This window comes from Lineus longissimus, chromosome 13, assembly GCF_910592395.1.
Source record: "Lineus longissimus chromosome 13, tnLinLong1.2, whole genome shotgun sequence".
Lineage (NCBI taxonomy): Eukaryota > Metazoa > Nemertea > Pilidiophora > Heteronemertea > Lineidae > Lineus > Lineus longissimus.
This window is the reverse complement of record NC_088320.1, coordinates 4069647-4086658: the sequence shown is the minus strand read 5'-3', so window position 1 is coordinate 4086658 and position 17012 is coordinate 4069647. Positions and strand designations below refer to the sequence as shown.

The 17012-nt window shown below is 40.4% G+C and overlaps 1 protein-coding gene across 7 annotated transcripts in view; it reads right to left on the bottom strand.

The window, feature by feature from the left end:
- LOC135498474 (homeobox protein Hox-B4a-like) overlaps positions 1-17012 on the bottom strand; it is a 129011-nt gene that overhangs the window by 50487 nt on the left and 61512 nt on the right. For 3 of the 7 annotated variants that reach the window (XM_064788770.1, XM_064788779.1, XM_064788778.1), the window contains exon 2: positions 9096-9151. The exons of the other annotated variants lie outside the window; for them this stretch is intronic. The gene's annotated coding sequence lies outside the window, so the exon portion shown is untranslated. The remainder of the gene's footprint in view (positions 1-9095; positions 9152-17012) is intronic. 7 annotated transcript variants of the gene reach the window in all.

Below are 17012 nucleotides of genomic sequence, written 5' to 3'. Positions count from 1 at the left end.
ATCGTATTAAGTGTTTTCTCGTCTGAGATTCGATGACTTTCGGATCATTCATGGTTTCGATATAAATGACTAATGTTAATGTGACTCAAAAAGATTATTTCCAAATGTCTGCCTTTTGCAGAAAGCAGAAATACAACGTCAGGAGAACGTGACTATGAGATTGACTTTATAGAAGTGAAAATAGAGTATGGACAATGACCCCAATCGTTAACTGTACATTTCATATCTATCATGTGCCGCTATACATAGAACAAGACAAAGTCACATAAAGCACATCAAGGGTGACTGGCATTCAACAAAGATACCGTTGTCCCGTATTGATAAACTATCCGCCAAATTATATTGCCCACTTCATTCGAGTGGCGTCCAGATAAACTCTACCTTTGTAGAAAAGTACATCTGGCTCAATAGACGCCAAGTCATAAAACTTGCAATCTGACCCTGTCATCGTGCTGTCCTGATTATCTTTTACCTTTATTGTATTCAGACGCCGACACCATTAGTTATGATACCACGGTAGCGCATTGGAGTAAGTCCCACCATACTTCACACGGACCTGTCCGGTGCCGCAGCTCAATGGATCAGAGGGGCCGCAGTCTCCGTGCAAGAGCATTAACAGATTTCTTCAAATGGCTCTTTGAAAGGCTTGATCAAATTACGTAAGTCGTTTGCTTTTATTCGGCAATTTCTGATCGCACTCAAGAATCAGTGTCGTGCGGTTGCAACGACCAGTCAACGAGACAGCCTCGGTTCCGACGCACTGCGGAGTCTCCATTACACAAGGGAGCAGGTTCACGGATCGTGGCAGACAACAGGAAAAATCACCGATTTCTGCAAGGATTTTGTGCAAATTCGACACATTCTAAATATACCCTGTAGATCCGGGTTTGTGTGTTCTTTTGAAAACAGAAGCTCGTTTCTACAGGTATATCGAGAACGTCCCTACACCATAAAATGACGCAGACGATAGCCGATTTTTGATCAAGACACCAAGATGGCCGCCATATTGGAGCACGTGCATACATTGTGGAGATTTGGACGACTTTAGGAACAGAGAACACAGGCCTACTTTCTCAATCTAGGGCAATTTTGTAAGTTAAATTAGGTAATGTTCATCACTGTAATTTACAAGTCTTAGTTTCGAAGCTACCTTAGTATACTATGAAGATATTCGCATTTTATCATGTCTGTTTAGCGATAATGTATGTTGATTCTTGGATATTTTAGCGTTCTATTGTCCTTGACTAACATGTCATTGGCTGCGGTTACAAATATATGCAAGCTGTGTTTAGGCTAGATCATAGCATTATCATTTTGAATCCAAAGTCAAATGTCATATCTACCTTCGTGCAATGATTATTTCGATTCAAGTTTGAAATAATGAGTTCCTCATCCAGCGATTTAGGCGGAGTCAGCATAAATTATTCTTTCTTTTGCTCGATCTTGGTATGTGGAGCAAATTTTATTGATCTGCCCTGTGTTATAGAAATCTCTCGTATCGTAGGCTACTTTGTATTCTTGACATTTATAGAAATATATATGTTAACATTTGCCCATTGATGTCACATATATGTGGTCTAAAATAGCAAGTGGGGTATGCCTAGGCCTATAATACATTTTACATGATGCATCATATTTAGCTATTGATATTAGTATATCGATAGAGGTCCCTTTAATAGGGGTAGTAGGTCAGCGTCTTTTTTTACTAGAAGTAAAGTAGCCTAAATGTTTTGGTTATAAACTTGATATTCGAGTAGATGTGCATAGAGTATATTTTTTAAGTACTAGTTCACATCAGATATGTCGAATGTAGGCCATAGAATATCAATGTAAAGCGAACTTATCTCTACTATCAAGTATAGATCCTTGTTACTATGCATTAGTTATGATAAATATGACTTTGTCATCAAAATACCAATTTGGGACAAAAGGAAGTACATACATGTATGTATGATAAAACAATGAAATATGTTCTTGAACAACACAGCTATTGTTATGTCTTTCCATTACAACAAAGATATTTGTACAACAATGGAGATTATGCTCAGCTAGGCCTATTGTTGTTGCTGGGAAAGCTTAAGTTGTTGGAGCAGGACTTTTTGAAAAAATGAAATACAATGGAAAGCATGATTGTTATCGGCTTAATACATGCATTAGGCCCAAGCAGAGCCATCCTCTATTGTACTATGTTAGTCATACTTTATGACCCGTCACGATTGATGGCTTCACTTTGAATAGAGTAAATAGGAAGGTAACACCTGCCTATAGTTAATTACGAAATAGGGCGAGGTAAGCTGAATAGACCTATTATTATTTCTCTTGACAAATTGCGCCAATCGAAACGAAGTAAAAACGCAATGGTTATTGGATGCGAGACTGAAAGAATGTAGGCTGTTAATCGTCAAGAAACACCCGGCAATTCCGACTAGTTTAAAAAAAAAACGTTCCTGGAATTTTTTTTTAGTGTCATGTTACTCTTGAAAAATACTAGCGGGTACATCCTCTGAATTAAGAGACGATATATGTGATGCTGCGATAGGTTTGGGTATGCCTAACGCAATTGGCTAGATAGAAACGATCCAAATGCCTGCTGTAGGAGGATGCTACGTCTCAATGTTAACCTTTGGGCACATTCACCTCTTTATGAACTATATTTTACCAAAAAAATGATTATCTTGAAAATAGTTGAAATCATATGCCCCTGGATGAGAGATTTGTTGAGAGACAGCTGGTGCCATGATAAGAGGTCAATGCTCCAATAGAACGCCATATTATGCACATTCTCTCCTAAAGTGTCTTTGTCCCCGGGCGTGTGCCAGATAAGAGGAGGTTGAACCCTTTGTAATAACGAGTGGAGGGGTCGTGGCTATCTGAAACCAGGAGGAGTTTCACATGCTCAATACAGGCTATTCTCAACTTTTACTACCGGTTGTCATCAAGTGTAACAACCAGGAAGTCCGAGATCGAAAATCCCGATACGATCTAAAATATGTTCATTTAATGTTCACATTTTTTATACAATTCTTAGATTCTTAAATAGATTTCATAAAATTGGAGTTTGAAACCTAGATAGCGCATGCGCAGCGAAAGCGAATAGACGGCCCCACTTGGCCGAAATGCCGGGCATACCGGGAAGACATTCTGGCCTGGTAAAACTGATGCATTCGAAATGAAATATCACAAAAAACGTTAACAGATTTGAAAATTGCCTGGAAAGAGGTGCATGTTGTCCCTGAATAGACAAATATCCGGGGGGGGGGAGGGTGCAACGATGGAGACAAATAATGGTCGTTACGGATAGGACTTAGATGAAAATTTCTGAGATGCGGAATCCAACCGACTAATAAATTTTCTCAAAATACGAACGTCAAAATATGTATAAATCAGAGTGAAATACATGAACGACGTAGGCCTACCTGAACAGTGACTCCAAAATCGGTGCGCTGTCAACAGCAGCAAAATTCCACTGCTTTGAGCTGGACGATTCTACCAGAACGATCGTAGAATATACACACATATATGCAGTACATTTATACACGTTCAAGGATTCCAAACGGAATTCCATTACAACTGGGATGAGGTGCGAGAGGGGAACTTGTGAGTCTGCGATTCCCAAGGGAGATTTTCTGTCAGTCGAGCTGCCTTGTTTTTTTCTGTCACCGCTCTTAGCTGATCAGATGGTGAGCTGAGATGAAAAAAGTGATCGGAGGCGACTTAGGAAATGGCGGTGTCCACTGCATATAACGTTGTGCCAATTTGTCAACGGCAAGTGTGAGTAAAAAAAGTATGGGAGTCAATGGAGAAATCGGCGGGAAGTGACCAGTATAAAAAAGTCAGTTTTCTATTTCTCGAAGTGTAATAGCGTCGCCATCCGATCAGTCGCACAAATTTGCTGCGTTGGAAGAGACGTGACAGTCCAGAAAGAAAACTGCGGGACGTGTCAAGTCTCCCCAGAAAAACTGCGGGACTCTTTTCTACATCTTCTAGTATTAAACACAAAGTTTCACCTCCAACTGAAAAAAAGTTTTTATCTAAGCTTTTGTTTGCATGTCAGAAACGTTGGTGATAATTTCCGAAAACACAAATTCCTTCCGAGTGGTTTACATAGGTGTAAACTATGGAGCCAAAGATACTGTTTTCTTTAGCAAGTTGAACATGTCGTAATTTTCATTTCCTGATTCTGATGGGAGGGTTGCGTGATGGAAGGCTGGTAAGCGAAGCAAAAACATAAGCAAAGTCCCCAAGGATTCGTCTTGATTAACCCAGTCTTCATCAGGCTCTAAATAATCCCTTGAAGGGACTCTTGTAGTCTCAGATGTTTCAACAACCGTATCGCTAGGGGACGCTAGCATCAGGGTTGTCAGTATTTCTAGAATACAAGGTATCAAATCTGTGTCATATTCACAATGCAATCTGATATGGTGAGGATGAAGTGCTTCTCACCAAAACAACCCAACAGCAGAGGGTTACTTCCTTAGTAAAGATTCTTATCGGGATTTTCAACATGGAAAATGATCAGAGCATATATCTGCTCCAAATCGCTAAAGTTTTAGTCCTATCGGCAGCATTGGTCGACTTTCATATTCTTCTTAATCACATTACATTGTTAGTCCTCATTGTTCCTTGAACGACACCTTGCTGACTATCCCAATTGATTAGCTGAAAAAGAGCCGCCACCTTTTTTCGCCAATTTCAAACAGTGAAACAGTCCAAACAAGGGGATTTTTAATCAGTGGTGCGTAGGTGTCTTTGACATAATGGTCAAGAGCTTAACTGGAGTGCTAAGCAGCTAAGCTTCTCATCTCCTGACAGGAGCACATTAAATGGAATCAAAAGAATATCATCACATTCGTCATTTCCAAGTTCCCTCTCGGGATCCAAATGGTATTACGACACCTTCATCACATCAAAAGAAGTCTTTCCTTTTTCGGATTTTTTCCTCCTAATAATTTGCTGTATCCAAATAGTGCCAAGTGGTATTAGCTCTTAATGATATCGAGACAAAACGAATAAAGTTCTACGTTTTTTATCGTTGTCTTTTTTCTGCTAATTACAACAAAACGACAATGCAGGAGATGTAATCAGGATTACTAACTTCTGGCCAGTCCAAGTGATAAATGGAGGGACACTCAGTGTTGATCTAAGCAGGAACAGACCAACTGCAGTAGAAGGGCGTGTGTCTATATAACACTGCTTGCTGGATACGGAAGGAATGATGACAGGTCGACCTGAACTTGACCGTATAGGCTGTTGTGAAATCGGTCCGACTACTGCAGTTGAAGACTGGTGTAAATGACATGGTGACGCTTGCCGTTGCCCGCCTCCCATTGCGCAACGATTGACCAGGGAAATGCCATTTTATTAAAAAAGTTGCGGTCTTATGAATGTCCAACAACTACCCAGTCTCACCACCATCATGGCGGTTCAGTAATTGCGCTACTCTCTATCTTAAAAAAACCAACAGCGTGTACTAGTAACAATTGATAAGTGCATTGCCAAGACCAGTACTTACACAGCTGCACTTGACCATCGCTATATCCTTTTCTGATATTGAATCTGTCTGGTAGATGAATAAATCATTGGCAAGGCCGATGAAATAAAGGATGAAGATGTAGTCTTGACGACCCGAACATGTTATGAATCTTTGACGAAGGTGGTTATTTGATGGCCATTTCGACATCATTAAAACTGCCTCAATGTAGAAAGATGCAAGAGGGATTTTCTGTTCGGATGTTGTAGAAGTTGAGACCGGAACCATATAAAGGATTCTAGGATTTGGTGACAGGATCCTATTTTCTTTTTTTTCGCTCGAGATTACAAAGGCGTAAGATAACAGAAGCCAATTGTTTAATCGATTTCTTGCCTTTTATTCGTTAATGAGGATAACATCACAAGAGATGTGTAACTAATTCATACCATTTTGGAGGTAAGACTTGCCAATGCCGGAATGGAATGTAAACTGCCATCATTATCACAAATGTATAAATTCCCTGTTCGTTCAAACATGCATTGTTGACTGCAGGTATGGCATTTCACTGCTTTACAGTTATGCTGCCATGGCACCCGATCCATGATAGAATTGGCCTTCTGCACCTCTGTTCTTGATCAACCTGCAGTACAATCCTGACTTATCAGACAATTTCATTCGACATGTTCGACGTATACTTACTCTCCTGTCATGCCTGTGAGCGACTGGATGACCTAAAGTGGCTATTCCACCTTCAAATTCCACCAAGGAACAACCCCGCCAGAAGGTGGAGTTGAATTTGTTCGAATGAATTGCTTTGTATTGACTTTCAATGTGCTTCAGTTTGATTGTTTCTACAACTGGATGTGTGAATATGATGGCGAATTGGTTGAAGTGAAACATCACCCATGTTCAAAATGTACCAAGTTTGAGCAAGGTTCTTTGTAAAACTGCTTTGTTTGGCCTACACCTGGAATCTCCTGGCCCACGCAGAAGAAAAAAAGCAACAATCAACATGATTTGTCTAAATCGTTAACTTTCATTTGTAGCATGGCGAGAAATTGGTCATCATCATTAGCATGTATTTGCTGGTGTCTTTTTGACCAATTTCTTTACCATTTCGGAGAGAGTGATAAATCTTAATATCAGACACGGAAAACAACGCAGAGAGCAGCTGACCCAGTGGACTACGGATCAACGTATATTTACTCCGACAGATTAAATAAAACAGCTCTAGCCTGGCTGTGAGTAAATTAGGGGTTATCTTGGGTGCGTCATTAATTTATATTGCTACTTAGCCTGGGTTTCTTGGGTCCCGTGTGGGGCTAGCATTTGTTAAATTCACATGGTGACTCAGAAGAGGAACAAGAAAATACAATTGCCGAACTAATTTAGGTGGCATAATAAAGTAAGGAAATTTACAATGAACGGATAATTTATTTAAATATCAATTGTATTCGTATATACAATCATACGAAACTGATAAAGGTATAAAAGAATCTTATCGAGACTATCGACATTGGAATTGCGAAATTTGGACCATTAAGGTAGTGTCTTCTTGGTTGTAAGAATAGTTCCCCTTAGAGGTTGAGATCAGGGACTTATCACATATTCTTATACGTATACGGATGGAAATGTACGCAAAATCCGTCATCTTTCTACAGAGTTTTATCCGTGTATGTATAAGGTAAGAATAGTTCCCCCTAAAGGTTGAGATCAGGGACTTATCACATATTGTTATACGTATACGGATGGAAATGTACGCAAAATCCGTCATCTTTCTACAGAGTTTTATCCGTGTACGTATAAGGTAAGAATAGTTCCCCCTAAAGGTTGAGATCAGGGACTTATCACATATTGTTATACGTATACGGATGGAAATGTACGCAAAATCCGTCATCTTTCTACAGAGTTTTATCCGTGTACGTATAAGGATCATTGATACGTCGCTGTTGTAGTTCTTCTGAGTAGTCGCTGCATTGTAGAATAATTGGGTGCAGAAGGTGGCAAAGGTTGTGCAGAGCATGTTATCATATTTATATGTTTATTAAAATATCTCAAAATCAAGGCAAAGAGGCAGTTAGATCGAATCTTTCTTTGTTTAACACTTCATTTGACTACTCCTTGGAGACGACTGACCTTGAAATCCTTTGCATGATAACGTATTGAGTCAGTAAACACATTCCAAGATGGCGGACTACTACAGAAGGGCATGGCTCATAATAAGGAAATAAGAAAATATCAATAGAACGAAATATCCAAGCACATACAAATGAAATAAACAGAATAGTGATGTTTTTGTACAGAGCGCAGTGCACAACTCGTGTAGAGACAATGGTGGATGAAGTATTGGTCATTCGTGTCTACACGCTCAATTTGAAGAAAGGACTATGTAATGTATAAAACGATGTTAGCAGAAATTGATGGAAGAAAAGGAAGATATCATATCTATAGGCCGTCTCGATACCACAGTGCCTTCTAGAGAAACTGTATCACAGTGATGACCAACTTCAAATATATATACGTTGAAGTAGCACATCGGATTGGAAGAAATTCAAACTAGATTCTTGTTAATTTGGTGTTATCTCGTTCTAGAACAAGCTTGATGTAGATATTTCAAATGAACTCCCATCACCGAACCAGGTTACTATTGCGTACAGGGTATTGTAGAATCTTTGCGGTACTTCTCACTATACATGGCATCACGCAGTGCATTCATACAGGCAAAGCCATAAAACATTGTAAAACACATTAGCGCTCTGAATGGGGTAATTTATGGGTCTGTCGTAAAGCACCAACATGCCAGGTACGCAATGCAAAGGATCTAAAATGGGAAGGCCAAAGCAGTTGATCCGGGGAAGCAAACCATTTATCTTTTAAACGGCCGATAAATCTCAGCGAGTGAATGAATGCATAAACAATGCAACTGTATGCGTGAAAATCCATGAAAGCATTACATTTCAATTTATGTTTACTTGTTTGTCTATTGAAAGCACTACATCAATGTACCGTGGTCAATGGAAGCAAGGATTGAAACGACATTTGCAAACGATATGAATTTGAGCTCGTGGGTGTGTATTTTTGAAGGGGGTTCTTTCTGTCATTCTGCATGTACTGCATCCTTTCTTTCTCTTCAATGTCGGGAGAAAAAAGGTTGCCCCTGTGCTGGTACCTTAAAATACATTGAGTTATTGTGGGTTCTGGTATCATGAAATTCTGGCCGATCCCAATTGAAACAACATAAGCAAAGATACAGAGCTCTCTTCGAAGACGCGTTGTCATATTGTGAATTCAGCGCATTATGTCAGATGCGCGCTCTATCTCTTACTTCTAAAAAACTCGAACCTAGGGAAAATGTCTCTGCTTGATATCGCCTCTTTGTGTAAATTAGTTAAAAACAACAAAAAAGGTGTAGATGCACGACTTAACACATCTGTGCTTACGAACTGTGGCAGTAAAGATGTCGGCTACTGGCAATGACTGCTTCGTCGCAGCCCGCAAACTTATTACGCCAAGTTAATGCAGAAAGCAACTGAAAAGTAAAGGTCTACTGCAAAGAACAACCAAGCAGCGGTGCTACTAGTTCGTGAGGTTATCTGCATTCGAAGTGTAATATAATGCCACTTACCTTATGAGTCTCACAACAAACACACGATACCTCGTTAGCCGGTAACCAAAGTAACACTAAGAATTGAGAAAATACCACTTTAGAATGCTGCTTTATATTGCCGTCAAGTACGCGCTCCAATGGTCGATATGACTTTGTTTCAAGATGGGGATTTATTTCAATGAGGGCCAAACGTGAGGTAGAAATTGCCCGAGGTCTTTATCTTGAGCTATAGAACATGCGCATGCAAATTTTTGAGATCACCGTATGGCGGTCTACATGTCTTGGGGGAAAACGACAAGGTCGTGTTGTCCTTGTTATTCGATTTAATTGAATAAAAACAACATCTATCTGGTCAGGTTTTGCATGGACGAAGAAAAATAAAAATAGATAGTGTGACAGGTCGATAGAATTGTCAATATTTTGTGTTTCAATTAATCACTTAATTAATAAAAACAGTAGAATGCTGACATTGTTATGCAAGATCGCTTGACACGAAAATGGATGGCAGTGGACTCACAAGCCGTCGCTGCAGCAGCATGCACGCTTGTTTCATGTCATAAATCATTTAAAAGGACGATACTGGAGATTTTTAAAACGGCTTCATTATAATTGCAAAAGCAAGGATTCTTCAGTTCTGGATGCATGTCCGACTGAAGAGATGTTCATGGTCCTTATATACATTTCCCTCGACCTATGTACAGTGTATCAAGTGAGATCGACGAAAGTCTTAGGTAATTTACCTTACCCCGTGTAGTCAGTGGAGGAATTGGCGATACGATTTTCGCCTTTCCCAACGTCTCGTCATCAGTTTTAATATTTTTCTTCTGAGCCGGCTGGCGGACCGATATTCCCCATGTCGATGTGACCTGAATCGCTGCCCCCATGAATTGATTGCCTTGCCTAAAGATTCAGGGGCAGTGGCTGGAGAAACAGACTACCGTCAATTAGACTTGTACTAGAGCATATGATGTCGCCAGGACAACTTAGATATAATTTTCCATACTGGTATCACGAGGAGGCATAATGATTACCCTTAATTAACCAACTTGACATATTTTAATGTATAATAACCGTTGCATTATTACGGACTGAGCTGTTCTCGGTTTCAAAAACTGCCATTTATTGAAAGAAAAAACAACAAAAGCCACTGGGACCCTTTTTGGGATACAATTATTCAGCTAAACGTAGCCTGAACGGGCTTCAATCACCAATCAGCCGCATAAAAAAATGCCCCGACCGCGCTGGGACACTTTGTCGATACGATAATGATATTGGATGAAATTCCCCCAGACTTATCAGATGAGCTGGTGTTCCATGGACAAAGATCAAAGAGCCGCCGCAGTGATGAAGTACTCTCCGAAGACGAGGACAGTCTCCGCCAGCAGCGTTTTATCGATTTGACGGCACACTGAACCGTGTATTAGTAGTTTATTCCTGGTATTGAGCTGGCGTATCGCTTCGATTGGGATGCAGTCTGTACTGATTTGTTAGTCAAAATAAAAGAGATTATACATGTACAATATTCTACGGCCAGCAGCACGGATTCGAGAGACACCCCAGTCCTCCAGAAATGGTGGTTCTGTCATGTTTCTATGTTCCTTTAAGCCAACACCACGGGATAAGCCTTGGTATTAACGGGGACACACCATGAGGCGAGTCAACTATTGCATTCCTGTGAAGCAATTCTGAAATGGACTCGCTATTCTACAAAAATATATGTCATTTCTTATGCAATTTGCACATACATGTACTTGTCTAATAAATCATATTTTACTACAAAAAGACAGAGTTTACAATCAATATATGGAAACAAGTTTCGAACTAGAAGGGTATCTTACCTCAATATTTAACACTCCTGGGGATAAAGCTGTGAATTTGTGAATTTGCATCAATCAGTCAATGGAATAGTAAATCGGAGAGAGGTTTATGAGGGCAACAGCTTGGTAAAGCTGCCCCACGCCCGCATTTTAAAAAATACCTTTCCTTGTTAATGATATTGATACCACTTTAAACTAACAAATGCGGGCAGACTCAAGCAGCTACACAAAAGGGCTTAAGCCTCGCGAATTTATGGAATATCTGGTTATGTCATTTAGCAAGTTTCGCGTTTCGTGCCTGACTTATCCACTCACCATATGATTCGAATGAAATTCCTGGAAAGGCATTCGTTTGGGTCTCGTCAAATTGACGGAACGGAGCGGAATGAATGGAAAATGATAGAACATGAAAGATAGAGCCTGGAGAGTTGGCACAAAGTGTGGGGTATACAATTCTTTTTCGAATGATGATTGCCCTCTAAACAGCAACTCTAACAATATTAGTGGCGTCCGGCATTATATCCCGCTTCAAATTGGAAAAATTTGGTGACGATTAAGTTTCTATCATATTTCGGTCATTCCGGTCATTCCGCCATTTCTGTGCAGCCACTTGTCCGAACTATACCCGCCCAAAGGTCACGAGCATGATGCATGTTGGAGGCATTCGTCGGCACCTATGTATTGAGTTTTAGTGCAAGCTGGATGGAGAAGCTGCCGGCTTTCAAAGACTCGAGACTGAAGCCCGAGGAAAAAAATAAATTAGCTGTGAAGAAAATCACCACCAGGTAGAGGAAGTCATTTCGTTTTACTCTTTGAATATTTGGATAGATGCTGACATCAAGTGCTTTGAAAAACTTTGGGGTAAATAATGTTGCTTCATATTTTTCGAAAGTTCTGCAAATATCGACAGAATTCGTAATCTAGACTGATGATCTACAGAAAGTCATCAATGTCCCCCCCCCCCCCCCCGGCATCCTATTTGATCCCCAGGTCTAATGTTCCCAGATTCCTATGATGCCCGGGGTCTATGTTCCCCGGAACTTTTAGTTCCCCTACATAATAGAGGCCCTCATTCCAGGCGGAGGAAGCCACTGCTGGCCACAACTAAGCAGCACTGCATGGTAACACACCACATGTTCTTTTATTCGTTTTGCCTATATTTGGGTATTTGTTTGGACCAGCAGTGGCTTCCTCCGCCTGGTGTAAAAGGGTAGAAGATACCTGCTAGAGATAGTGAGAGGAATGATATTGCCTATCCTTACAGATAGAGGCTAATCTATATGAAGTCTGAGTTAGGGTAAGGGTCAGCAGTGTCAGGGCAGAAAGCAGCCTCAGCAGGATATGTCTTAATTTGCACCAAATCATAGTGAAACACCTTGCCAAAAGGTTAGTGATTTTTGGCCAGTAACCATCTGCAGTTGCTGCATTTAGTACAGTTGTATGTCAGCTGTGTGTGCTTGCACTGTGAGGATTAGCACTTGAATCACAGGCATTGGCTTATTATAAACCGCAACATGCTTATGATGCTTTTCATCTGATTTCTGTAGATTTTTTCAATCATGGCCATGCTAAAAGATGATATCATTTGTGAATTTAACCCCTTTGGGTCCAGATTTAAAAAAATAATCATCCTCGAGGCGTTCACGAGTCCTCGATTGAGAATACAGATTGTGGGTCCAGAAAAGCTAAAAAAAGGCGGTTTTCCTGAGAATGCCTATTTTTTCCATTTCTTGATATTTCAGTTAATATATGTTCAAAATAAGATTGAATCACATCCCGCTGCTTGAAATTAAAATTTTTTTCTTAAAAAAAACATTCATTCGTTGTAACCACAACCAAAACTGCCTTCAACTAGGTCACGCACCTGTATTAAACCAATCAGCATGCGGTTGAACACAAAAATAGTTCAGTTTGAGATCATTGTGTGGTCTCACCATACCAATTGAATGGTATTTTCCATTTAAGATATAATTTTTCTAAAATTGAGAATAAGGTGTGTTTAAAATGAAGAAAATTATGAAGTTTCAGTCCAATAGGCTTACTTATGTGGTTTTGAGGCCCCATTTAACCCATCGTGGTGAAAAAGCTGACTCGCGGGTTAAAAGCCGTAAAAAATCCCCCCCCAAAGAGTAGACCCCCAGACCCTGAAATTATCATGCATAACGTACAACGAAAATTTCATGGTTTGACAGGCTAGGATGGGTCTATTTGGCTTTGAAAGCGTTCCTCCCAGATTACGTCGTCTCGGAAAAAGTTAAAGTTGCCCAGACTCATTTTTCTTTTTTCGCGATATGACCTACTTTCTGGCCTCCAGGCGGCCATCTTGGAAATTGATTTTTTACCTTTTTTTAGCTAATGGTTGTACATAGAGTGACGACATTTTTATGGTATGTGTATCTAATAAGGTTAAATGACATGTCACCCAAGTTTTTGATTTGACCTACTTTTCAAGGTCACAGAGGTCAAAGTACACTAAATCACCGATAGGTGGGACGTTTCATTTCTATTTGAGCTAGAAGGTTCTTAACTTGTGAGGACATAAATCTAGGGACCCTCTATTCTACCCAAAATCTTGTCCCGCTCAGACTTCAAATATGGCCGCCAGGCGGCCATCTTGAAAATTAAACAAAGTCGGATTGCAACCAAATCTCATGTGATTATATATCTATGTACTCTCTACAATATCCTTGATTTTCAGTCAAATCCATCAACCAATATGGCCGCCAGGTGGCCATCTTGAAAATTAAACAAAGTGCTATTACTCCGAAACTAATGATCGGATTGCAACCAAACTCACTCTTATCAATATCCATAATTTTCAGTCCCATGACAAATATGGCCGGCAGGCCGCCATCTTGGAAATCCAACGAAGTCCTATTACTCCTGAACTGTTGAACAGATATCTAGACATTTCAGAACCATTAAAACACTACCAATGCAGTTGTTGATGTCGTACAGATGCAGCATGCAAACAACAGCTTATAATTCCAACCGCGTCATGGTTTTTCAAACATTTGGCAAATTTTTGCAAAATTCAGGCATCAAACTCCAAAGGGGCCTTCGATCCAGGGCCCATATGACCATCCATGAGCATGAATGTATAGGACTTAAAAGACTGTAAGACCTGGGTACAAGGTATTTTTAAAGTGGTATAAAGCTGAAAATGCGGGATATTGATGATAGATACATCATCTGATAGATGTTAAAGCGAAATTTTTATATCAATGCTGGTTTGGCAGTAATTCTTCAAAATATGGCGAAAACGATTTTCCCTCTCAATCAACTAGACTTTGATGTTTTCATCAAGAAAATTTTTAAAAAAATGTTGATATTTGGAGAACATGTCCAAGTTGTCATTTCGTGATATTTCGTGATATTATACGATACCGTGGCGTCCGTCATCGTCTGTAATCTGTCGACCGTCGTCCATTGTCCGTCGTCCGTCGTCGTCAGTCGTCGGTATCCCGTTTTCAAAACAGTGGCACGTTTCTCAACTGCAAGGGCTATGAACTTAAAACTTTGTACACAGCCCCGCCCCCCCTCCCCTAGGTCAGGTGACCTCCGACATTGAATTACAGTCCAGTCTAATTCTAGTCTTGGCCACCATTGGCCAGAGGTGAAAACCTAAAAAGTGTGATATCTCGCTTACGAGTGACTCGTTTTCGCTAAACAAATGTCGGTAGGTACTGCTTGCGGCCTACTTTTCAAGGCCACAGAGGTCAAATGGCGTGAATTTGCAGTTTTTGAGTGTGACAATGACACGTTTCTAAAACCCTAAGGCTATGGAACTTGACACACATGACCCCCTACGCCAGATCACCTCTGACGCCGAATTTCTTTCCGATATGAATCTCGACTTGACCACCAGGGGGCCAAAACTGAAAAAGTAAAAGGTGCAACACTCGCTTATAAGTGACTTGTTTTCAATAATATTTGTATGGTAGGTACTCCAAGCAAGGATACATTACATGTCGTACGGGTTTTTGATTTGACCGACTTTTCCAGGTCAACGAGGTCAAATGGCATAAATTGTCTGTTAGAGTGTAACTATGGCTTGTTTTTTAACCACCAAAGCCATGAACTTGAAACTTGGTACACATGATTAAAGAAATGTGCATTATACTTATAGTGGGTTGAAGTTTCCGAGGAAGGAGCAATATCTAGAATAACATTTACTAAACGCATAGGAAATCGTAATACTTCGAATTCTCTGTGACACGAGATTGTGCAGATTGTGTAGTTTCTTTTTAGCTCACCTCTTAGCGGAGCACGTTTCTCCTTCACCGCTAGGGCTAGATGGTTAAAACTTGGTGTGATGGTAGCTTTGGGCAATATGCCCAGATGCATTTTTCTTTTTCGCGATATGACCTACTTTCTTGCCTCCAGGCGGCCATCTTGGAAATTGTTTTTTTGCCTTTCTGAAGCTAATGTTTGTACGTAGAGTGATGAAATTTTTTATGGTGGGTGCACTGACCAGGTCAAAGCACATATTATCCGGGTTTTTGAATTGACCTACTTTTCAAGGTCGCAGAGGTCAAAGTTGACTAAATCAGTGATAGGTGGGACGTTTCATTTCTATTTGAGCTAGAAGGTTGTAAAGTTGTGAGGACATATTCTAAGGACCCTTTATTCTACCCAAAAATGTGTCCCGCTCAGACTTCAAATATGGCCGCCAGGCGGCCATCTTGAAAATAAAACAAAGTCAGATTGCAATCAAATTTCGTGCGATTATATATCTATGTACTCTCTACAACATCCTTGATTTTCAGTCAAATTCATTTACAAATATGGCCGCCAGGCGACCATCTTGAAAATTAAACGAAGTCCTATGTCTCCAAAATTGATGATCGGATTGCAACCAAACTTCATGTGATTATGTATCTATGTACTCTTATCAATACATAGATATGGCCGCCAGGCCGCCAGGCCGCCATCTTGAAAATCCAACGAAGTCCTATTATACCCATACTGTTGAACAGATGTCAACCAATTTCCATGTGACATGTACACTCTTCAATAGCCCTGAAATTCGGTAATTTTCTTTTGTGCCATTGAGCCGAGAAGAATAGTATTATTCAATGGAATGAAATCTGGTGAAACTGGCCAGGAACTGCTCTCCCCATATCCAAGTGCAAGTGCCATGCATTACATTACTCGAGGTAAGCACATGGTCCCTGGAATTTGGGGAGCTTAGACAATTCCGTGGCGTCCGTCGTCCACCGTCGCCGTCGTCTGTGTTTCAAGGTCACACGGGTCAAAATCTGATGTGTCCATGTGACCTACTTTTCAGGTAGCTTAAATAAATAGCACAATGGCTCCTGACTTTTCATTCTACTTTGTCATGTTTGTGAATAGCACAATGGCTCCTGACCTTTTTTCCTTCTACTTTGTCATGTATGTGAATAGCACAATGGCTCCTGACCGTTTTGGCTCATCCTAAGGGGAGTCTATACGATAGCTCTGTGTCCGTCGTCGTCGTCGTCGTCGTCGTCGTCCGTCGTATCCTGTGGCACGTTTCTTAACCACTTGTGCTACGAACCTGAACCTTCTTACACATCATGGCCAAGGTCATATGTACCCTGACACTGAATTTCGGTCCGGTCTGATTCTCGACTTGGCCACCAGGGGGCTAAAACCAAAAACTTAAAAAGTGTGATATCTCGCTTATTACTGATTTGTTTTTAATAAAACTTTTATAGTGGTTACCCAGAGCAAGGATACATCACATCTCATACGGGTTTTTGATTTGACGAACTCGTCAAGGTCGCAGAGGTCAAACTCTAAAATTTCACTGATAGTGGCTCGTTTCTTAACCGCTTGTGCTATGAACCTGAAACTTTGATAACATCATGCCCAAGGTCATATGTACCCTGACACTGAATTTCGCTCGGGTCTGATTCTTGACTTGGCCACCAGGGGGCTAATACACAAAACATAAAAAGTGTGATATCTCGCTTATTACTGATTTGTTTTTGATAAAACACATATGGTGGTTACCCCTAGCTATCATATGGGTTTTTGATTTGACCTACTTGTCAAGGTCGCAGAGGTCAAACTCTAAAATTTCTACAATAGTGGCTCGTTTCTTAACCGCTTGTGCTATGAACCTGAAACTTTG